Raw genomic sequence first — 16825 nt, 5'->3', positions numbered from 1 at the left:
ACAAGTAACGTACTGTAATTTAATTATTGGTTGTGGGAAAAGAAACCGTGGTGAACGCCCTGTGTATGCTTAAGATGCAGTTTGTAGGTTAATGGGTAAAGGGAGTTGAGCTTCGTGACTGGCCACTCTACATTCCAGACCTGGAACCCTCGGACTTCAATCTGTTTGGGCCACTTAAGGTTTCTGTACGTAGTGGAATATACTATGAAGAAGATGAGAGCCTAATTCATGCAGTGGAAACATGGCAACGACCACTGGACAATAGCTTCTACCAGTAGGAAGTTAATGCTCTTACACAACGCTGTAGAATACTACGCAGACTATGTAGGAAAATACTACACATGAGAGAAATTTTGATACATATTGTCAGTCAGTTTTAACTCTTAAGAATAAATATTTTCTGAGAAATAAATAGTTGGGCACTATTTACTGAACACACTCTTATGTTGTGAGTATTACCGGTCCTAATAAAGCTTCGTTGGAAGTTACACGAATTAATTTTGGTTTGTTTTGAAACTTCATCTTCCAGAGAATACACTAAATTCTATCTCTTACATATTTTCTCATCCAACACATATTTAAAAACATAATTTGGATGGCTGCATTTCGTCTTAAGTCGACATTATGTACAGTATTAAATGAGTTCATAAGAAAAAATCCAGTTATTTGTTGGTATGATCCTACTATTTGCAAGATTTTCCATGCAAAAAACGTCAAGTGTTAAACACGGAAGTTGTTTCTTGTACTCATTCTTTGATATAAATTTCGTCTATTCGAGAAATGCCATTACTTTCTAGCCCGCATATGTTTCCGTTTGGTAATATAATTAGTAATGAATGACTAAGACTATCTTATCTCTCTTTACGTTAAATAAAGACCTTTTTCACTCACCAACTTTCCAAAAAACTATTCAGCTCATTCTTTATCTCGTCAATACATTCCTAAAACGCTTATGAATAAAGGGCCAGTGGGAGAACGAGCCAACCTTCAACTGTTCATATTACATTATATTATAATAGAGCATTTCATATTCAAGGTCACTGGCGGCAGGTGTCAAAGTCATCTAGAGGTGGTGAGGACGGTAGGGGGAGATCAGCCCATGAGAATCAAGCTTCCTCTTGACCAACCTGTTTTGCTCTCGTCTAATAGGAATCATTCGAGGTCTGTACTTTGCAATCTTCGGTCTGAATTAAAAAGTAGCGTTAATATCGAACTATTAATCGATGCCCTCCAATGCCAGCTGAGCGGTGTATTATCATTTTGCATACACGTCAATGAGTGTAATAGGTGTATGACAAATCTAAATAAGCTGATGAATGGCGTGTATTCGAACACCTTCACAGTAAATACATTGACATGTCATGTACATCATCTGCTGTGTACATGATCGTCACTGCAACGTTTCCTCAGCACTGAAGACCGGCTCAGGCGTTGGCGTACACAATTCGAGATTTTTTTGCAGATGTAGCGTTTTAGCACATGTCGTGCTCTACTTTGAACTTCAAAGACGCCGGCACATACGAGACTCATGGAGTGTTATGTGAGCTCTTACTGAATGGCAAATGACAGCCATGCATATTCCACTTCAGATTGTATGTAGAGAAACATTACCGATAACTAGCTTCCATAAAAACTATAGGATTGAAATTAAAATGAGATTTATAAACAGAGAGCTTTGCTTTCTTCCATCTGCTCCCTATATTCAAATAATCGAGATGTAATTTGCTAGAATATTAATGAATGGTGTATATTCAAACACCTCACAACGAGATGACGTGTAATATGGCATATGACCTTTGTAACTACAGTATCTAAAATGTACGAACACTGTGAAACACTTCAGCGAAGTCACCACCCAAAAAGCAGAAGAGGACTGGAAGTATTTATATTATCAGACTGTTCTGTTCCATAGCACAACAATGTACATCCAGACATCAAATCCCCGGCACCACCATGATCAGCTTTACTCATTGTACTGCTGCCATGGCATGCCTCGCCTGTTCAGGTGATGTTATCCCATACAATGTACAATGCAAATGCGTTTGGTAGTAAACATTTGTTTGGAGATTTATCCTCAGATCAAGAGTTCAGCATAGGTATGACGATTTAAAACGTAACGCTTTCACATAAACAGTCAAACACTTCCTGTGCGAGCAGCTTACCGCACTGTGTGGTGGTACCTACCCAAAAACAGTTAAGATGTACAGAAACTGGAATACTGATGAGTATACTCAGATTCAGGAATCAGTATTTTGAAACCTAACGTGTGCTCTCCCAGCCATCCACAGTGCTCTGAGTACATGCATAGGTTTTTTTTAGGAAAGATAGGGTACGCATTTACAGGACTCACTTACCAGAAGACTCCAGAGAATTTTTTTCCACAGAATTTTGATGATTATTGTACCTACATACGTAGTAGCATGCTACATCTTCACTGCCAATCGTGCATAAAGAATTACATGCATCTGAAGCACTGAATGAGGTAAAACGCATAGACATATGATATGTGTGTGACACCACAGCATATACATGATACTGCATACTCCAAGATGCTGCGACTTTATACTGCTGAAGTTATATAATATATTGTCAAATCATCAGAGTCATAATCATCAGTATATGTGTATCTGAACTTATGCAGTATTGCCTCCCAGTCAGAATGGGGCAAGTGACACGACAAAAAGCCATCGTTTTTCACTCAGCCACATTTGCATTTGAATTATGTAAAAAATAATACTGTAAATAATAACAGTTAACGAATAAAAGGGAGATGTGTCACCCACCTAACGTCATTGCGACCTTGCAGCAACGTTTTGCAACATGTGTTCATCTGTTCGAGTGATCTGACTTTGACAAAGACGCACTGTCGTCATGGTGTCCTGAGATAGGACATACACATGTCACTGACATCCAATCTATGCAGTTAGCAACTGTCCCATTTTAACTGTTTTCGGATAGTTGACACACACAGGATAAACATCTAAACAAATGTTTACTATTACACTTCATTCATTTACATTGTACGTTAAACGGGAAAATATCACCTTAACAGGTGAGGTATGCCATGATAGCAGTATAATGAGTGTACTGATCATGTTGATAGTGGAAAATCGATATCTGGGACGTACATCACCGTGCTGTGGCACAGAATAGTCCAATAACATAAATACTTTGGGTGTTCTTGTGCTTTTTCGGTGGTAGTGCTCGAGCCACAGAAAAATACATTCAAAATAAACTGTCAAAGTATATGAATTATTTTTTTAAATAATGCACTGCAATGAAATATCATCGTAATTTTTTTTTGTTAAATGATAATATGGTGTCCTAATTCTGCATCATATTTATGCGCACACAATATGACGAGGGACACATGTGCAACAGACAGAAGTGAAATGTGATATTTGACATGTGCTCCAGAGTCATAATGCCACCACACCGTTCTCGTTTCATTTTATGCTGCACACAGAGAAAAAATTCTACTAGTGGACATTAATAAAAGAAAAGACGGTTATCTTTCACACTGGTCCCCCCTCCCTCTCACTTGCTGTTTAAATATATGTTTTCATGTTACTTCCAGTGTCGAAAAAGAAAAGTTATTTTATAAACAAATGCAGTACCTACATTGTATATATTATAGTATTAACTTAGTCAAAGCATACAGCAATAGAAACAGAGTTCCAAATGCAAATTACGTAGCAGCTCCCACTGCGATGGCAAACACATTACAGTACTTCCACATCAACCAATAGATGCCCCTGAGAAAACATTTCCTCTCATACCAAACAACAGAAGATGTATCCAGTGATCTGCCCATATTAAGACAATGATTTCTACAGAAATATACAGAAATGATAATTCTTCTCCTTTCAGGTCTTTTACAACATAGGTTGTTTTCAGCAGTGGGAATGGCCATCTATAGGATATCAAAACCCCTTTAATGTAAACTACATACATAATGAAAATTAATATGAAACCTGTAAATGGAAACCCTTGCGTTCTTCCCTATAGTCCTGATATTTGCATAATCGATATGTATTGTACTCCAGCATACCAGTAATCTTCCCAAATGAGCTAAATTAACAAAAAAAAAAAAGAAAAGAAACTAACTCTGCATTACCACACTACATTCCTTAAGTGCACTGTGTGGAAGTTTGGGGCTGCGGATAGCTGTCCTGAAGTGCCATACACAGATGGTTTTGATACTCCAAGCCATGGGGATTCCCCAGGCATTATGTGGTTCTCGCATGGAGACGATGTTTGTCGTATCGTTACACCCTGTGTAGGCGAATTAATCAGTTGCCTAGGATTAGTTTAAGGTGAATTGGTTTGTATGGGTGAATGCTAGTGGACCTAAGGCTCAGGGCGCGGTGAGGCCAGCTCAGACAAAGCGCCGCAACGGGGCAACCTAAAGGGACCTCTGGGTGAGCCCAGATTTATAGGTGCCTGATATGGTAGGACACATAGAAGAAGAGATGATGCACCAAGAATTGGTGGAGTGTCAAAGAAGCTGAAAAATAGCTTCTTACAAAATTCGTCAATTAATCACAGTCAAATAATAAAACAAATTTGAATACATCTGTGATCTCAGAAAAATGAGATGCATCCAATGACACAACAATATTTTCAATATCTTGAAAAATACACTGACTAAACATTTTCACAGTAAACCTCTGCATTACCAGCTTTTAAATACTTCAAGCGATTTCAACAAACAATACCTCAGATGATAGCATTGTACTATAGATATCATCCATGAAATCTATGTGTCTTCATATATTTTATTTCTTGAGCTATTACGTTTATTTATAGCTTTTCACTATGCAAATTGCAAATGTTTATCAGGACATACTGTTCTCCGCAATAACACAGCAAATGAACGGAGTGTGAATGTCTCATATCTTGTAGTACTTGTATTTGCATTTAATGAATATGTTACGATTTTTGCCAGCTATTTATCTAACTATTGATTACAATGTCTGATACAAAATCATGGTAATTTAAGAAGTGGTCGATCTCAAGTGTTAACTAACACCACTCTTGAAAAGAGGCCCAAAAGACTCTTCTGTCGAGCAAACGTAAATAACTGTTTAAACACTATTTAACACTTGCGCAAGATTACCGGCTCAATTGTTTATGAACAAATCGTTATCTGAAATTATTGTGAATGGTGTGACTGAATGGTTATAACATTTATTTATTTACGACTAAATACTGTTGTAATATCTTAGCTTACTGCGGAAGGTGATGGAGTTGAATCAGATCATATCTCTACAACTTAAGAACGATATATTTTTGGTGGGGATGGCTTTCAGCAAACGGAAAAGCAGGCAGTGGCAGAACACCACTGGAGTCAAGTGGAGAGAGACTTTTCGAGCGTTTTACGTTTGTTCTTGAAGAAGGCAGACTTGCTGGTGATATAGCTCGTTTTTTTAGTCGAGTGGATGATGAAAATCATTAGGTGACGTCTCATTATTGATAAACCCCGGTTTTGTTTCCACAATAGAAATTCTGTGACCCGTCGTATCATTGTGTGTGATGTCAGAGAAAGACGCTATGTAGTTTCATGTGGCAGTGGATACCATGTACCAGTCGCAAATTATGCAAGGGAAAAAGACGATTCCATGTATACCGTGATTTCTCCTATCTTAGTACAGTACTAATGCAAAAAATACAGTTTCTCAATAGTGGTTCACGAAAAGAACGTCTTTTTTCTATCTGAGTTTATGGACTATACCTGTAATACTTCATGTCGATCGAATCTACCGCTACATCTCTGTACTGTTTCTATGCCTCTCTCTTCATTCCAGTCTAGTGGGTGAGAATGTGTTACAGAAGTATTCTGTACACTCTCTCCTGTATAGGTAAGCTATACTTTTCCTAGTAAACTGAAATCGACCTTACGCACCCTTTTCATTTCATATTACTTTTGCACCATTGTGCCTAAGTATTACATCAACGTAGCTGGCTAATGCTGTATTCGGACTTTATTCCTACTCATTAGCATTTACTGTGACTCAGTAGATCATTTATGTACATAGAGAGAACGGTTGGTTTTGTCTTAGGAATAGGCATACACATTTTTACATGTACAAGTTTTTCATTATTGTATTCAAACTGAGGGAGCGAGAGAGAGAGAGAGAGAGACGAGATTCGTGATAAAAAAAAATGCAAGCTAAGTAAGGGGTGTGAGGTAATGCTTCATACTATGATCAAGGTCACTACCGCGAGTCCATCCTCCTCGGTTTATCATTACACCGATGTTAACGTGCTCTTGACAAGTCGCTGGGGTTTATGGATGCGCATATAAGCTCCACAATTCTTTAACCTAGACAGCCGTCGAAGTAAGTCTGATGTTCGTGAACGTGTTGTACTTAACTGCTTCCAGATCCGAATGTGTTAGTATTGGGTTAGCACCAGTCGTTCTCAGTCGACTTCAGAGTTGTTATGGAACTGTAAAACGTGCAGCAGTGACAACGTGTTTAATTAAATAAAGTGGCATGCCACTGCTTATGCGAGAATCTTGCATACATTGAGAGCCAGTTAACCACTGAATACAATGCATACTAGGTGTAGATCAACATATTTTCTCCGAGTGGTGACATCAGCAGCAGTCGTAGCAGCAGCAGCGGAGTTTGGCGGCACAGTGTTAAAACGAACATGACTCTAGTACAACACACACTATATGTCACAAAAATCCAACTGCGTCTAATATTTGAAGTGTGTGCGACTCAGTATACTGCGCATCTGGTAAAGCATATCAGCTAATTGACATGACAGGAGGACTTATGATTAATGTGATCAAATATATATCACACAAAAGGTTCATGTTGGTGTGGAAGTGGATCAGTGCATGTGTGCGTTTGGGCAAACTCACATACATGTAGACTTGAAGGTATATAAAGATAGCTATGCACCAAGCATTGTTGCACTGCAGATGGATTGGATGATAGATGAATGACTGTTCATTAATAATGAGTGTGTTTATAGAAAATATTAAGGATCTTATTATTATTATTATTATTATTATTATGACACCCGTGAGAAAAAGAAATGATAGTGTTTTTTATACAAACGTGTAATAATAGCAACTGATTGAGACGAAACTTCCAGGAGATTCTGCTTACGAGATGGTGTACGAATATGCAGTTTGTAGCTTTAATCATTTATGCACCTGCCAATGGTTGTTAGGCAGTGAAAATTAATCAAAATTAGTGAAAAAAGGAATTTCGCAATTATTGATCCATATTTTACCTTTATATCGCCACCTAAGCCTACATTAGTTCACTATACCTCCAGCACCTTCTCTCTACAGTGAAAACCATCAGATTCTCCACTACATGTAATCATGTGAGCACCTGTAGCTCTTAGTAGGTCGACTTGAACACCTGCAAGCCTTCTTACTCATTTTGTTTCCATTTCCACTTAATTGTCATCTTTTGGAGTTCTATGGTGCCAGCTGATTCATTTCCATACGGGAAAAGAACTGGAGTATTACTGAATATTGTTTTTCATTTTATGTTCTGTGTTTTTTCTGAGTAGGAATTTGGGCATATTCAGCACATTGTGCTCGCTCAAAGAGACGACAAAGTAATTTGATGGAGCTTGCAGATGACTTGAAAAAAAAATGGAGTTTTAACTTGACAAGCCTTAAAACTCTAGTACATAGGGCGCGCACTATCTCTGACGTAGAAAGTCTACTAGAGTTTTAAGTATCCCATTCCTCTGTGAAGGGAATTTGCAGGCAGACAGCTGCCAACACCCTTCACAGAGGAATGGGGTACTTAAAACTCTAGTACATAGGGCGCGCACTATCTCTGACGCAGAGAGTCTACCCTAGGAATTGGAACATCTGAGAACTGTATTTCGAAAAAATGGGTACTCGGAGTGGCAGATTCAACGTGCTCTCCGCCCAACCACTACAGCACAACCTGTGAAGATGGATGAAATCACGAGGGAGGAGGTAGGCATTGCGTTTATTCCATGTACAGGCGCACTCTCGGGGAATATCGCCCGCATTTTGAAGAAACACCGGGTCGGAACTGTGTTTTGTCCTCCGAATAAAACTCGGGCACTGGTGGGGAGCGCCAAAGATGACCTCGGTTTGAGGAAGGCCGGCGTGTACCAGATTCCGTGTCAATGTGGCAAGTCGTATATTGGTCAGACGATGCGTACCGTCGAGGATCGATACCGTGAACACCAGAGGCACACTCGACTGATGTATCCGAGCAAGTCGGCGGTCGCTGAGCATTGTTTGTCGGAAAATCACACTATGGAGTATGAACGCACGAGGGTTCTGGTACAGACGTAGAGATACTGGGACAGCGTTGTTAGAGAGGCCATCGAAATTCGCACCAATGACGACCTCATAAACCGTGACTGTGGCTATAATCCTAGCAAGGCTTGGGAACCAACGACTGGGTTAATCAAGAGTAAATCGAGCAAACGTATAGTTGTGACGACCACAGCGGACAGAGCCATCACACCGACGTCATCTCAGACGCCGTCGTAATCTGTTCCACCGCGCGACCGTGGCGCGGGGCCCGAACAGCGGAGGGAGCGCGCCGCGGGCGGAGGTTATTTAAATCGGTCGCCGCCGCGACCGAACCCAGTTCCCTCTGAGCAGCCATAGCGTACAGATCTCCGTACCGGCACGTTCACAGGAGCTCAGTCCGTCAGTTCACCTGATGATTGCGACATGTATGATCGCCGAAATATTGTGCCCGTTGGACATTGTAGACCAGCAGTACACCTGTGGATATTTCGATTATCAAATACGCCCCGAGAAACTCAATAATCACAGTTTATAGTTTGTCTACTGGTGACGGCTGAGATTTTGTCGCTCATCGAGAATAGCTTTCAGCAGATTCATGTAATTGTTGCTGAGTTGGTTCAATGATACGGTAAGTTACATAACTTTACAGCCTCAGAATTCCACACAGACACTTAAGGAATGTGATAAGACTTTGTGGTGTTAGTTTTTCTCTTTTTAAGTAGTTGACATCGGAAAGATTATTAGCATTTTGGAGTACAATACATCTTGATTATGCGAATGTCGTGACTAGAGGGAAGAAAGCAGGGCTTTCCGCTGACAGATCTCATATTAGTTTTGAGCCTATGAATCTTATGTGATAAAGTTTTCAATATGCCATTGATGGTTGTACCTTCTGTTGAACTCACCCTATGTTGTAAAAAATCCAGATGCGGAAGAATTGTGAAATTCTGCATATTGCTGTAGGAATCAATCTCTTAACACGGGACGTATACACTTGCTACAGCTTCTATTGTTTGGTGCAAGAGTAACTTTTTTCTCACAGGCATCAGTGTGTCGATGCAAGTATAGTGGAGTCGTTGCTATGGCATTTGGAGCAGCTACACAATTTGCAACTGGAACACTGATCATACTATTGTGTGCTTTGACTAAATTAGTGCTACACTATACGAAATATAGGTATTGCATCTGTTTATAAAATAACTTTTTTCGACGCTATATGTAGTATTAAATGACATTTTTCATTAGAGAGGAGATGGAGCTTGTGTAAAAGATGACCAGCTATTTTTATTAATGTCCACTAGCAGAGTTTTTCTGTGCACAGCGTGAAGCGGAACAAGAACGGTGTGCTGGCCGTCCCACTCTGGAGCGAGGGTGGGACACACCACGCTGACACCTGCTGTGTGTGTTTTGCTCATCATGCGGCGCATTTGCAAATATGATAAACAATCACAACAACATATTATTATATAACAAAGAAATTACGACGATATCCTTTTGCAGTGTATTATTTAAACAAACAATTCGGATACTTTGACAGTTAACGTTGAAAGATTTTTTTTCTGTGTCACGCTGCAGTGCCACTACCAGAAGTTGGGACGGTTCACGACCGCGTGAACTGGACGTCGACAGTACTTGTATACCCTAACCAAGGCCCCATGACGGCGCTATGTCTTTGTCAAAGTCGGAACAGTAAGGGAGATGAACACATATTCAACAAAACGTTTACTAACACACACATTTACGATGTACTTTATACAGAATAATTTCACCGTAACAGTGACGTATGCCATGGTAGCGTTCAAACGAGTGGTGCTGCTAATAGCGCGAATTCAAGGTCTGGGATGTACATCGTTGTGATGTGGTACAGAATAGTTTGATAATACAAACACTTTCAGTCTTCTTCTGCTTTTTGGTACGCCCTGCTGATAGTGTTTTACAGTGTTGCTGCATTTCAGGCAGCATATTTACACATGTCATACACCATATTACACATCATCACTGTGCGAGATGCTTGAATTTATACCATTCGTTATGCATATTAGTACAGTACGAGTACATATCGATTATGCGAATACCGGGACTTGATGGAAGAATTCAAGGCTCTCTGTTGACAGATATATTAATTTTGACCCTATACAGTTTTAATGGAAGCAGGTTATCGGTAATGTTTCTCTATGTACAACGTGAAGTGGAATAAGCATAGTTGTCATTCATCGCTTCAGCGAACGCTCTTGGGACACTCCATTAGACTCGCATGCGCTGGTGGATCTCAGGTTCAAAGCAGCCTTGCACAACATGTACTAAAACGCTACAACTGCGAAAAAATTCGTACACTAAGGCGAGGGCAATACCCTCAGTGCTTAGAAAATGATGCAGTCACATTTATGCACACAGTAGGTGATATACGCGTTGGAGTATTTAGTGTGAAGGTGTTTCTTTGTATGCCATTTGTCAGGGTATTTACAAATGTCATGTGCCATATTACACATCGTCTCTGCATGTTTACAAGCTAGTAATATGCTCTCCATCTACCATTGTAGGGAATTCTCTTAATAGTTCAATACCAATTTATTTTATTTATTTATTTATTTATTTATTTCGAGCAAATATTCCCTCCGGATTTTTCACTGCACAGCACAGACCTCGAATGATTCCTATTCGATGAGAGAAGGCTAGGTCAGGAGGGAAGGGAGCTTGATTTCCATTGGTCGATCTCCTCCTACTGCCCCCCTCCCCTTCCAGTCCCTGGATGACCTTGACACCTGCCACCATTGACCTTGAATATGACATGTAAAATTGCATCAGCTGTAATATGACACCATAGGTCATTTTCAGGGTTGGCTCGTTCTCTCACACACTCTCTACTCTTTAAGTGTCAGTATATCCGTCAGTCTCTAACTTTTACATGTTTGGATTTCTCTTGTCTGTATTTGACTTGTTAACAGTGTTATGTTCTAGCTTGTAGTGTTCCATAAACTTGTTCCTCACTCCTGTGCAAATGTTTGTCATCAACAGATAAGTTTATTTTATTTTTTATTTTATTTTATTTATTTTTTTTGTATAGAGAGCTCCCTGGATCTATGCCTTCGGTTTTTTCTCACTTTAACGTATTTTTACCATCCTTTCCCGTGGCTAACAGAATTACCTACTCTCTCTACTGTACCTTCCCGATGTACACAGTAAGTGAAGTATGGATTCAGGATGTAGCTCCTGAGCGTATCGTTTAGTAAATTCCCTTTGTTTTGATGTTTCAGAACGACAATGACTGAAACACCGATGGAGTCGGGCTGCCCATGTTCAACGAGGTAAGTACGTAATAAACGAATTTTACGTATGATTTTACATACGAAAAAAGTTTTATTTAGTTTTTCTCGTTATTGAATATAAGAGACAATATAAAATTCACAGATAAAATTGCACAATTTTAAAATTTTCAAACTTTTGAAGATTTTGCTTAGGCAGGACAAGTGATAAAACCTCTTTCCATAATCTTTTCAATTCTCATTTCTATGTTTTCAGTATTGTATTAGATTCATGTCACTTATTTTACTGACTACATCGTCTGCTATTAATGATTTACATCGTTATTTCTACAGTCTGTGTTTTTACAGTCCCAGTACAGGATTAGGCAGGTGATGTTGATATCATACCTTTTTACTAACTACGGACCTCCAGGATGATTCAAGAATATGTGTTAAACACTGGTAAAATGGGATAATATGCTCGACATCCTTACTTCTTTGCAAGGTGAAAAATCATTTGGACTATATACAGTGTGATAGGAAATTAACTATCAATGACGGTCACCCCAGAGTTGTAACCACAATATTGTCACTAGTTTATCCTTTTTTTCTCACTGATAGTCCTTTGTGCAGTCACGTTACAGGTGTATCCTGAAAATTCAGTTCGATCATGATTTTCCCACCATCTAAATGCTTCTATAATGGTCCTAAGAGATGTAAACCGTTGCTGTCGATTTTGTGCCAGATTTTCCTGACTTTGCTCATGTTTCTTGTCGTTAAGTTGGTTGATATTCGAGAACAGTATGGCATGGGTTCATAGTTCCTCTTCCATCCCTTGAACCTTTGAAAAAGTTGTAAATTCGTCTTCCGTTACGCATACCTGCACCAGCCATCTACGTGTCTCTTCTTCGTACGGCCCTCTTGCTATACGCTACAAGTTCTCGTCCTCATTACACCTGGCTGGCCGCCGAACACAAATCTGCCTGTGTTATTGTTTTCAACCAGCCACGTGGTGATTCATGGCGCATCTCTCGAGGGACGTCCACTTGCACGCCTTTTTCACATGCACTGTTTTGAAAGAAGTGAAAATAACAGAAGATTCCCACAAAAGTTGAATAATCCACAGAAAAGTGAGGTTACCTTATTACATCAAAATATTGAAGGATTGAGTAATTGTCCGTCTAGAAAATTCAGAGAGCTCTGAAAAGATACATATCCTGTTCCTGTTTGAGCACCACATAACCACAGGGTTAGATAAGTTACATACAAAAGATTACAATATTGCAATTTACTCATGCGGAAATAGCATAGGAAAAGGAGGAGTTGCTACATACATTAAGACAGAACACAAGTTCAAAACCATTGAGACAATTAGATTATGTAGTGATCAGCTTATATAAGTGTTTGCTTATGAATGAATGCTGAAAAATAGTTCATATTTAATTTCAAGTGTCTATAGATCGCCACTGGGAAGTTTTCAGCTATTGATGAAGAATCTGGATTCCTTACTGTGCCATCTGTCAGACAGCAGCAAGCAGTCAATAGTCAGTGCTAACTTCAGTGTTGATTTTCTAAGGGATTCTGATGGAAAAATTACCTGGAAAGAAAGAAAGTAGGAACCTAATTGATATGTTTTCTCTGATGAAGCCCAAAGAAAGAAAATAACAATTTACCTTGAAACAAATGCTGTCTGTGATCATTATGCAAAATTAGTTAGGATAAATAACATATCGCCTTATAGTATGAATACTCCTCAGTGGAAATCAGTTAGAATAATTAATGACTCCAGGACATGTGTTTTTAAGAATAGTTTAGAGCAGACGTCATAGGACGTAATTTACAATGAACCGTATACTAACATAAAATTTAATCTATTCCATGATAAATCCATATCATTATTTGAAAATAGCTCTCTGCATAAGCCAATCAGAAAGGGCACTAAACAGCCATGCAAAAAACCATGGATCACTCATTATCATCAGTGTTCTGCCAAAAGGCAGGTTTTCACATGGTAGTTCTCCAGGCTGTCCGGTCTTCTGCCATCCTCTTCAGGTCTGCATAATTTCCTCTTCCCTTTATGTCGTCTGTCACCTTGTATCTCCTTCTTCCTCTCAGTCGTCTCCCACAAACCAATTTCCAAAGCATCTGCTAACAAGCACTCCCTTCTCAATGAATGTCCCAACGAGTGCTTTTTCCTTTCTCTAAGAACCTTCAGCAGACATCTTCTCTGACGAACCCTTTCCAATACTCTTTCATTACTCACTCTTCCCATCCAGCTTATTCTCTCCATTCTCCTCCACATCCACATCTCAAATACTTCTAACCTTTTTTCATCCTCTCGTCTCAGCGCCCATGCTTCTGCCCCATATAGTGCCACACTCCAGACGAAACATTTGCCAAGCCTTTTCCTTAGTCCTTTATCTAATTTGCCACGTAAGAGTCTTCTCTTTCTTTTGAATGCCTCCTTCGCTATGGCAATTCGAGTTTTCGCTCCTGGTGACATCTAAAGTCTTCAGTTATTGTGCTTCCAAAATATTTAAATTCACTTACTTGGCTAATGGCAGATCGTCCTATTTTAAAATTGGACAGTCTGCGTCTTGTACTGATGACCATACTCTTTGTTTTTGCTGTGTTTATTTGTATCCCGTATTCCACATAAGCTTCATTCAGATCTTTCAGCATGTTATTCACTGTCCGCTCACTTTCTGCACTAATACCATGTCATCAGCAAATCTTTTACATTCTATTCTCTTTCCACCAATACATATTCCTCTTTTCCCATCTAAGCTTTTCGCAATAATTTCTTCAAGGAATACGTTAAACAACAGTGGGGAAAGGCAACAAACTTGTCTAAACACCTCGTCCAATGTTGCTTCCTTCTGACATTTCATTTCCAGTCCTTAACCTTACTTTCTGGTGTAAATATAGATTCTGTATTAGTCTTCTCTCTTTCCAGTCTACTCCTTTCCTCTTCAAAATATCCATCAGCTTGTTCCACTGAACTCTGTCAAAAGCCTTTTCTAAATCTATAAAAACAGCAAAGATTTCTCTACCCTTTTCCATATATCTTTCCCCTATAGTTCCTCACAGGCCAGTAGAATCTCTTGTTCCTTTTCCTCTTCTAAATCCAAACTGCTCCTCTGCAATCCCTCTATCCTGCTTGCCATATAACCTTCTATTCAACACTCTCAGTAAGACTTTAGATGCACGAGAAATTAGACTGATGGTCCGGTGCTCTTCACATTTTTTAGTGTTTCTGTTTTTCTCTATTGGTATCATAACTGTTGCAACGAAGTCTTCAGGTCATTCCCCTTTGTCATATATCTCGTTACAGAAGTAGACTATTTCTTTTCTTGCCTTGTTTCCCAGACTCTTCAACAGTTCTGCTGGCAAACCATCAATTCTACATACCTTCCTATTCTTCATCTCCTTCAGTGCCTTTTCTACTTCTGCTTTCAAGATGGTAAATCCCTTTCCATCTTCCGGTACATATTGCTCCTCTTCAACCTTAATTTCGCTTTGTATTTCATCCCCCTTGTACAGACATTCAATATATTCTTGCCATCTGTTCAACACCTCATGTGGTTCTTCTGCTAGACTACCATCCGCTCTTTCTATTTCCATGTTATTCCTCTTTCTTTTACGTTCAAAAACTATCTCACTAGCCAGTCTATACATCATTTAATACTTTACCTCTCTCTCCACTTTCTCTATTTCGTCTCATTTCTATTTCATGCATTTTTCTCTTGCTTCTTCAGTTTCTCTTCTTAATTCATTGTTCAGTTTCCTGTACCTCTTTTTGCCTTCTTCAGTTTTTACACTTTTCAACTTTCTCCATTCTTCCATCATTTTCAACATGTTTTCTGTTATCCATTCTTTCCTGGTGCTTTGGAATACCCTAATTCCTAGTACTTCTTTGGCAGAGTCCATGAGTCCTTCCCTCATTTTTATCCATTTGTCATCAACACTACCTCTTTGCCATTTTTCCATAAATCTGTTATCCAAATCTGATGCCTTTCCTACCTCTTTGAGTCTTTCTATGTTTAGTCTCACAGCTTGAGGCTGTTGCCAATGGGCATCACTGGGGGGGTCCGGATGGGGGTTTGTCGGGGACGGCCAGCTCGTCCCACGCATCCCCCGATCGGACTACAACTGTGGTTGCCCGGGATACTGCCCGCATTGAGGCTGATCCCTCACCTATGGTAGAGTGGGAGGTCGTCTCAAGGTGTAGCAGGGGGCGAAAGACATTCCAGAGGGCTGAACGGAAGGCCTCTCCAGTTTGTCTGACGAACCGGTTTCAGGCTCTGTCTCAGGCTGATACTGATCTTTGGCCTGACATGGCTGCTTGTCCTGTTCCAGAGGTTGCCCCTCAGTCTGCAAGATCCAGGCGGTCGCAGAGGGTGGGCTTACTGGTAGTTGGGAGCTCCAACGTCAGGCGCGTAATGGGGCCCCTTAGGGAAATGGCAGCAAGAGAGAGGAAGAAAACCAATGTGCACTCCGTGTGCATACCGGGGGGAGTCATTCCAGATGTGGAAAGGGTCCTTCCGGATGCCATGAAGGGTACAGGGTGCACCCATCTGCAGGCGGTCGCTCATGTCGGCACCAATGATGTGTGTCGCTATGGATCGGAAGAAATCCTCTCTGGCTTCCGGCGGCTATCTGATTTGGTGAAGACTGCCAGTCTCGCTAGCGGGATGAAAGCAGAGCTCACCATCTGCAGCATCGTCGACAGGACTGACTGCGGACCTTTGGTACAGAGCCGAGTGGAGGGTCTGAATCAGAGGCTGAGACGGTTCTGCGACCGTGTGGGCTGCAGATTCCTCGACTTGCGCCATAGGGTGGTGGGGTTTCGGGTTCCGCTGGATAGGTCAGGAGTCCACTACACGCAACAAGCGGCTACACGGGTATCAGGGGTTGTGTGGCGTGGGCTGGGCGGTTTTTTAGGTTAGATGGCCTTGGGCAAGTACAGAAAGGGCAACAGCCTCAACGGGTGCGGGGCAAAGTCAGGACATGCGGGGACCAAGCAGCAATCGGAATTGTAATTTTCAACTGTCGAAGCTGCGTTGGTAAAGTACCAGAACTTCAAGCGCTGATAGAAAGTACCGAAGCTGAAATCGTTATAGGTACAGAAAGCTGGCTTAAGCCAGAGATAAATTCTGCCGAAATTTTTACAAAGTTACAGACGGTGTTTAGAAAGGATAAATTGCATGCAACCGGTGGTGGAGTGTTCGTCGCTGTTAGTAGTAGTTTATCCTGTAGTGAAGTAGAAGTAGATAGTTCCTGTGAATTATTATGGGTGGAGGTTACACTC

The sequence above is a fragment of the Schistocerca serialis genome, chromosome 4, assembly GCF_023864345.2.
Source record: "Schistocerca serialis cubense isolate TAMUIC-IGC-003099 chromosome 4, iqSchSeri2.2, whole genome shotgun sequence".
Taxonomy (NCBI): Eukaryota; Metazoa; Arthropoda; class Insecta; order Orthoptera; family Acrididae; genus Schistocerca; species Schistocerca serialis.
Note: the sequence above shows the minus strand (reverse complement) of the source record.